Source organism: Haliotis asinina, chromosome 9 (assembly GCF_037392515.1).
Source record: "Haliotis asinina isolate JCU_RB_2024 chromosome 9, JCU_Hal_asi_v2, whole genome shotgun sequence".
Lineage (NCBI taxonomy): Eukaryota > Metazoa > Mollusca > Gastropoda > Lepetellida > Haliotidae > Haliotis > Haliotis asinina.
The window spans coordinates 39,803,675-39,812,953 of record NC_090288.1 but is presented as its reverse complement, the minus strand read 5'-3'; positions in this window follow the sequence as shown (position 1 = coordinate 39,812,953).

Sequence of the window (9,279 nt, the reverse complement as noted above, 5' to 3'; positions counted from 1 at the left end):
GATAACCATGTTTGGGAGTTGTATCACAGGGGTTTGTAAATAGTGCAACGACATTATTACTCGCCACATATGGTAATCAACTGTCTCAAACAGGTCATATCTTGGTGTGTGTTTTTGTTTGATTTGTATTTAACGTCACATTGAATCACATTGCAACCAAATCATGTCAGTCTGTTACTAATCGTATCTGAACACTGTGTGTCACGATTTTAGTCGCATCTTACAAGCTTAGGGATACGTACATCGGTATTTTTCCACGAATGTCCACGTCCTCGACATTACAATGGTAAAAATATTCTTCAGGGTAACAGAAGAATTGACGGATCTGAAACACCATCGCCACAATGATGAATGCGATGTTAAACAACAAACCAAACTAAAACCATACAGTTGTTTGCAATCTCGAGAATTCAAAGCAGATTCTCCAGACGAAAACATAGTCAGAACCAGATATTTGGTCATAAACCCGTGGGCGTGTACATTAAACTGGCGAGACGCCTCACAAAACTAGGCTAACAGATACTAACTATCTCTACAGGACATGGTAGATAACACTCTGGAACAGCGTTTGCAGCAGTTGGTGGTAAATCAGCAAAACGCTGACAACTCACCCTGTAGACCGAACTCAGTTCTAACAGCATAAGCTTTAACCCTCTCCTAATCCACTCGAAATGAACACATATGTTGTTTAATGTCGCACTCAGCAATGCATCCCAGCTGTAAGGCGATGACCAGAAACGTCATTGTAATCTTATTATTCTACAAACAAGCTTCGTAAAGTCGAAATCTATAAATAGACGTTGTTGCCGACATTATACAAGTTGTTTGTGGGGACAACAGTCATGTTGTGAAGATTCTGTCAGATCTTTTCCCTTCAGTATAGGTGTATTGACTCAACATTGACGGTAGGTTCTTCGTGATGGCGTTAACGAATGCTGTGAGAACCACAAGAACCTATTAGTTGTGTATGACACCAGGGTGTCTTTATCAAAGTAATGACATTAAATGATATACAAGACCCAAGAAGACCTGAGGTAGAATTGGTGTTCAGCGATCCATGCTTGTCGTAACGGCTAGTTGACTTGGTTAAGTGATGTTGTCGTATCTCAGCTGCGTAGATCGATGCTCATGAACTGTTTGGTCCAGACATGATTATTTACGAACCGCCGCCATATGCTTATAATATGTCTCGTGAAGGTCCGGGGTAGAATAGGCCTTCAGCTACACATGCTTGCCATGAAAGGCAACTATGCTTGTCGTAAGAGGCGACTAACGGGCCCGGGGGGTCAGTCTCGCTGAATTGGTTGACACATGTCATCGGTTCACAATTGCAAAGATCGACGCTTATCTTGTTGATCACTTGTTGTTGATCACTTGTTGTCTGGTCTGATTATTTACAGACCGCTGCCATATAGCTGGAATACTGCTGAGTGTGGCGTAAAAGTAAATTCACTCACTCAATAGTTAGAATGCAGCTGAGTGCGATGTTGAACAGCAAAGGCATAATATATTGTGATTGAGTACAGAGCCGAAACATCTCAACCGACATTCGAGTCAGAGACCATCGCACATCCGTGACTAAGTCTGTCAGCAAATCAGCAATCTGATCACACCAAAGCAAACACCAGTCATCAATAAAACTGGACTGATATTACTATTCAACTTAAACGTATTTAACAGACGACCAAAGTCCACCAATACTCGAGATCAACGATACTTCATCACACCAGGCTGGGATGCTCTTCAACGAAGCACAATTAACTTCTCCATTCTAAACTATCCCTTTGACGTGTACATATTTGGCGTTCACTTTTAATCAATCGGTTAATTGTCTAGCTTTAGCTACTTATTGCTTATTTTGTTGTGAAAGACCGTATATAAATTTTATAATCCCTTCTTCCTCATGTTTCTCTCCTGCTTGACAACGGTCAAGAATCTCTATCGAAACGTGAATACAATGTGTCACAATTGCAGCATAGTACTTCTCAACTTCTGAAAAAAGCACTTAAAAGTCAAGGAAGTTAAATCACGCTCTCGTGGTGACCGCAAACCAGTAAAGACCCAACGTTAACACCGATGGATTCCAGTGTGACTCTTAACCATGAACACCTACAGGCCATACTGACTCAGGGTCTTAAAACGTTGTCTGTCCTGATCAGAATGGGAAGGCTCAATATTTTTTTTAAAAAAAGGACTAGATATCACTGAAGGAGATTCCCTGAGAAATAATACTCTTAGTTGTTGAGGATAAAAAAGCTGTCTGCTATAAGGACCTGCAGAAAACAAAAGCTATGGGTGGCTGTTGTATTACAGCTGCAAAATGATTGAGGGGCACCTGAATTTCCCCTCAGGTAACCAGATACGATGTTGCAAATGGCAAACAACAGCGCTGCAGGGACTTCGCCAACGTTTCCTCCAATATAGAATGATCTTTCCTAGCACGTGTATCTATGTTTAGGGGCCTCAGTGAGTAAGTGAATTAATATTTACAGTAAGACCGGCAATATGTTTGCCATGTCGTAACTAAAACAAGTCTTAAAGACATGATAATTCTAAAAACATGTCAACGAAGGACAGTGAAAACCAGCAGGTGATCACAGACTTAGAAATAAAAACAGTTTGTAAAGTACAGTACCTGACCATACTATGTATTCGTGTTTTGATGCTCACGATGTCATGCGTACGGGAAAAAGAGGGCAACTCAAAGCAGCGAAACTTGACAACGCTTGAAAGTCTTACCTTCATATTTTGTCAGTTGGTCTTTCATATGCACCACTTCTCGTACACGGTCAGGTCAAGTCCGCTACAAGTCTCTAACATAATCCATTCAGTTTGAGATATTTAAAATTTAAAGTTAATTCTTTTTGTCAGTTGTCATTTCATTTGGTTTAGGACCCATTGCCACTGGTGCAGACGATTGCCAGAGCGGAGGTAAACAAACAGGTGATCCCTTTTAGGCATGTCACGTGACAAGCACATGACGGGGAATCTATTTTTAGAAAATCAGCGTCTGAACACTGACTGCGTCTCGCGGTGCGATTGTATAGGGCGCATTCGTTTTAGAAAAACCAACGTCATTTCCAAAGTCACGAATAGTTGTAGCCAGGTACTGTAAGTCTAAAACTTCCTTATTAGTGATACCGTACTATATCAAACCTCGCTATGGATCGCCAACAACAACCTGCTTGGACCTCAGCTTGATTTGCACCATCCCTTCAGTCGTTGGCTATTGTATTCTAGTTTAGCAAAACATTAAAAGAACACAGATTATACGTTTAAAAACATGTAGTATGAAAAAAAGTCTAAAATGGAATGCGACTTTCATACCCTGTAAGGAGGGCAATCATTTTACGTTACTTCAACCCACTTTGAAGGTATTGCCACTAACAGTCAAAGTTATTGATTCATTCTAAAACTTCATTTATTAATTATTATAAAACGTGATAAACATTTATCAATTGAATGAGTTTCTTTTTAAACCTTATACCCGTGAAGGTTCTGGGTAGAATAGGCCCTCAGCAACCCAGGCTTGCTGTAAAGGGTTTCTATGCATGTCGTAAGAGGCGACTAACGGGATCGGGTGGTCAGGCTCGCTGACTTGTTTGACATCTGTTATCGGTTCCCACTAGCGCAGATCGATACGATGCCATGACCGTGTCACAACAAGTGAAGGGGTGCACCTTGTTTGGAAAATGTTGATTGTAAACAGCCGACAAAAAGGATCGCCGTTTAACATTCTCTGCTCCCCAATTTAATGAAGTTAATACGACCTGCCGTTTGTGCCATTTGACCTCCCGGGTCTTGCATATATAGAGTAGCACAGGTCAAGCTGAACAAGCTGTATGTTGAACATTTTGATTTGATTGAACTGAATTCAGAAATTCAATGCTTTTATCACTAGATATGTAAATGATTCCCTGGATCAGCCAGTCTTTGTCCACGACCTGGCAGAGCTCCACATAACCTTTAGGTGATGTCCATACTTTTGAAACTAAGTCGGTATTTCCAGTTTCAAGTGGGTATGTATACTTTTAAAGTTTTTGATAACACCATATTTTTAAAATTCGGGTATTCATTACAAATAACAAGTTTAAGAGGTGCTACGTTTTGTCTCTTCAAAATCAAAACCTCCAAAGAGGGAACAATTATTAATGCTAAATTACATGACTAATAACTAATACAGCTTTATCCACTTGTGGCGAAAGAAATGTTATATATGTCGTATCATTCTAAAGACGACCCAGGGAATAGCGCTTTCTGTCGTTTATTCCGCAGGCCAGAGCCCAACTTCGTTCGGACCTCCTGGGTCATCAACCGGTCATTTCGGAACTCCAGGGAGCTCAGCCTTCCCTGCAAATACATACAAAAGTATTCTACATATGCACTAGGTTAGTATAACCATTAATACCTAATATATCACCTCCAACATCACTACGATATTGTGCTTTAGTCTACATCCGTTTCGATGTAAATAAAGTATGCACTGAAAACATCATTATTTGTTGATATAACCATTTTTTCACTCAAACAGTATTTTTTTTAAAGACTTTGATTATTAGATTAACATTACACCACTCACGACACTGTTCTGATATATATCTGTCCATAGACAACACAAGCAAGCATTAAAACAAACATTGTCAATGAGATGAGAAGAGCGATCACATTTGTCATCACTCTCCTTCATTCACTGTACAAACTCGAGAAAAAAATAAAAATAAAACTTATCCTATGTTTGCCACAATGAAAGTGTCGATCATTAATGACGAACAATACAAATTTTCACACTCGGTGAACCTGCGTCCTCCAATATAGTTGTAAATTTTGAATTTTCTTTTATTCGATATTAACCATGGATAGTTCTCATCTTGTTGTTTCACTTCCACGTTTAGAATAGCTAATGTTACAAGTTCAATTAATGCATAACCGGCTATTGATTCAGATTGTGAAACACAGCATCTAGCAGTGCATTTGAAGTTGTTCTCTGTACCGGGGAAAAAGACTCGATATTTTATTTGAACCACACTTGATTGCCAATATCGACCAAATGTTTAAATTCACTGTACTTTTTAAGATCTTTCCACATCACACAACCGTTGCTGACGGTATAATATCTGGGCGCCTAATGAAGTTGTGGCGCTCCTCGAAATCCATATAACTAATTAAGGACATTTGTCCCCAAAATGTAAGTAAATCATTACAAGGTAATATTATCTTCAGTTGATTTCTATGTCTGTTGATCCAGGTACGATAATATGTCTCAATCAAGTCAGCGATCCTAACCACCGGATCCCTTCAGTCGCCTCTTACGACAAGCATGGGTTACTGAAGATCAGTTCTTACCCGGATCTTCACGGGTACGCAGTGTTGAAAGTATCAGAGAAGTTTGTCGATTATTTAACGTTGCATTTATCAATATTCCAGCTACATATACTCCTTTGCTTTTGTATACTAATTGAACATACGTTGGGACTGACGTTCCGCGTCCCCTTTCTAATCCATCAAAGGAGACTTTCTGGTCCATTAATAACTTGATTGTCTGGTTTGGTTTCACATCGATTCCTCTAGCTGTAATGGCCGTGTGATTTCATCTGAGCAGTTGGTTTATATGCTATATCGTTTGGTTCCTGCAGCAAACATCGAAGCGAGATTTACTACACAAGATGACATCAGTTGACACTACGACACCTCTGACTAATGAACAACTTCCTTACTGAATCAGAAGCGGTGTTTTGCTTTTGCACATAATTTTGGTGGAGAGGCATCTATCAAAGCATGGAGAATTCTTTACACCCTTGTTTGGCTGGGATTACAGTGCTGCTACAAGAGATTTCCGAAGCCTGGTAAAGGATAACGTCTGTGCTAAAGAATACCCAGGCTTAGCTATTCCCAGAAATATATTCTCTTTGGTGTAAAGGGAAAACTAGTTGTGACGTCATCCCTCTTGTCACACCTTGATTCTATCAACTTTTATACACAGAATTAGAAACACAATCTCACTTGTCTCCTGAATTTCAAGGCAGGGCGGGAAAATCTGTTGATGAAACTGCTTCTAGATGTACATTGTTCTAAAAGAAGATACAAACTTCAAGACACATTTTTTAACACTTCCCGCACAGTTTTTGCTGAAAGAGCTGATCTTGTATTCTTTTGAACAGAACCTTGTTCTTGCATTGTAAGAAGATGTAATTACGCACACATAATATCAAATGGTCGGTGTAAAAAGTGTTCAGTTTATCCTACTTATGATGATTATATTCATTAAAGGTAAGATTGCAAAAGAACGATTGCATTAAAGATGCATGATGCAAATGGACTGAACGAAAAGAAGCGACATGAAAGCCATTTTCTGTGTACACGTTGTGTAGTGAATCCAAGTTGTCTCTATACTATAACTATCTTAAACCCCTCATCCGTTGGTCCAGTCTTAACAAGTTAACAATTCCACACTGAGTAAGACCAAAACACAGACTGGCCAATTGATCATTGAGTTAGAAAGTCTAGGGAAACAATTTTAGGAGTTTAAACTTTAGGAGTTTTGAAACAATGTTATATCATACATGAAAGTTACAATTATCTCAATTATCTCATATTACTGTAATTAGACAGGTAACCTTGAGGAAACTGATAAACTACAAAAAGACTGTATTTTATAGCAGGTTAACAATAGTAATATCAGTGAATGGGGTAACCCGTAACCTTTTTTAGCAGTATGGAATTTTTGATGACAATTCCATTATTGCAGCTATTTCTTGCCGGCGATCTATTAATATTGATGTGTCGGCTTTGACAGACAGACAGACAAACAGGTGTATTCATGTATGAGGTGTAGAGATCACAAGAACAACACTGGAATTTATATATTTTGTGTATGTGCCCAGTGCTGCCTTGACTGTGAAGTGTAAATAGGTGAAGAAATCTATTTTGTAACAGGACATTTAGTGTTGCATCTTTCCACTGTTGCATGTAACAGCAACTGAAGTCACTGCGTTATTCCACTGTTGTCTATAACAGCAACTTTAGTCATCCCACAGTCGTAGTAAACGTAGCCCCAGTGTTATTCGTTACACCCCTACACCGGGTCTAACAAAACCTAGTAGGAGGTCGCGTCAGGAAACCTTTGAGCGACCAAAGACCGTCCAATCAAAATCGAGACGACTAAACTGATTTAAGCAATCAGACAACGGCTGTCGTTTCATCCTTACTTAGATGTAACAGGATGTAACAGGACATTTAGTGTTGCATCTTTCCACTGTTGCATGTAACAGCAACTGAAGTCACTGCGTTATTCCACTGTTGTCTATAACAGCAACTTTAGTCATCCCACAGTCGTAGTAAACGTAGCCCCAGTGTTATTCGTTACACCCCTACACCGGGTCTAACAAAACCTAGTAGGAGGTCGCGTCAGGAAACCTTTGAGCGACCAAAGACCGTCCAATCAAAATCGAGACGACTAAACTGATTTAAGCAATCAGACAACGGCTGTCGTTTCATCCTTACTTAGATGTAGTTAAAATTTCCAAGTTTGGGGAATTCTTTATCAGTGCATTGTCATCTTTCAGGAAGTCAATCATAAATATTACACTGGGTTGCAGGTCGTGGTCACACTGACGAAACAACTGCATCCAACTGAATGTTTCCTCAAGCGATGGTGCGTCAATGCTGTGAAGATTTTACGTACGCGTTATTTCGTCAATGTAGTTATAGCGAGAGAGAGAGAGAGAGAGAGAGAGAGAGAGAGAGAGAGAGAGAGAGAGAGAGAGAGAGAGAGAGAGAGAGAGAGAGAGAGAGAGAGAGAGAGAGAGAGAGAGAGAGAGATTGTGTCAGTAGAAATTGATGCGGATGCTATCTCAGTTGATTTTGTTAGGCAAATTTCTTTTCAATATGTGAATCGCTCTTTCGCGTGTCTCCAAATGTCAATGACAAATCTGTCTGTGTACGGATGCTTTATATAGACTTTCAATGGTTTTAGCGACAGAAACATATAGGAAAGCCTTGACCTTTTGTACAAGCGTGAGTTAGTGAGTTGGGTAATACGCCGCTTTAAGCAATATCCCAACAAAATAACGAGTGATCACATCAGAAATGAACTCCACTCATTGTACCATTTTGCACAAAAGACAAAAACATACGGTCACTGCAGTTAGTCGAAGATGACATTCGATCACCTTGACAGATCATTCTAATGGCTAAGTGTATGTGTCATTACCATGGTCACATCCACCGCATTTCTGTGAATATATGAGTGAGTGAGTGAGTGAGTGAGTGAGTGAGTGAGTGAGTGAGCTTTTAGTTTCATACAATATACCACTGGGCTACCCTACCGCCCTAGGACGCGATAGACCTATTGTGTCAAGGGTCGGAAGATTGCATGGAAACACACAGTCTGTTTAGTGATATGTGAGCCGCTTGGTTTAAATCACACCTTGACGGCAAGTTCTAATACGATTTAATCAATGGTATCATCTGCTGGATTATGCCTTTGCTGAAACTAAGAGCTGTGTGTACCAAAGAAGTGACGGGAATATCAGCTAATGCTGTGAAGGTCAAGAAGGAACAAATGTCATGGATTGACGGCATATTTATTGCAATAGATTCGGTGCAGATGCTAAAACCGCTATCGAAAATGTAAAAGACCTCATTCTGATGACCAGATACCACCCACCTAGGACATTGGACTCTTGTAAAAAGTGTTTCCTAGTTGTATCATCCCACGTTTAGTGACCGCTGCTTCGAACGGGCAGGACCCCTTCGCTGAACACTCTTCCACTTAAGATCCAAGACATAAGATTCAAGAAGCAAAGATTGTCCACGTAACTCCACGGACAGCCTGGAAATAAACTGACCTTCTGGCCGTCCCTCAGTCATTTGACCCACAGAGATGTATAACATGCTCTCATCACGACAGATAACAACACCGTGTATATAAAAATGGGCGTACAAATATCACATTCAGTCACATTCATCGAAATACACTATTACGTTATCCGATGTTTGTCGAAAAATACACCAAATACACCAAATTCTCTAAAATCCATACGGATTTCTGGTGTCGAGTTGAAGTCATTCGTCCTCCATTAAGGGTGAGTTGTTTTTTCACACCGCCTTAAGTAATATTCCGGCAATATCAATTCGGGGAACACCAGATATGGCCTTCACATATTGTACCCATGTGTGGAATCGAAACTTTACAGTCATTAAGAAGTTCGGCATTGGCCATAGATATATGAGGGTGGGTGGGGACGGGCGTGGTGTGGGTGAATGGGATTCACAGGTGTG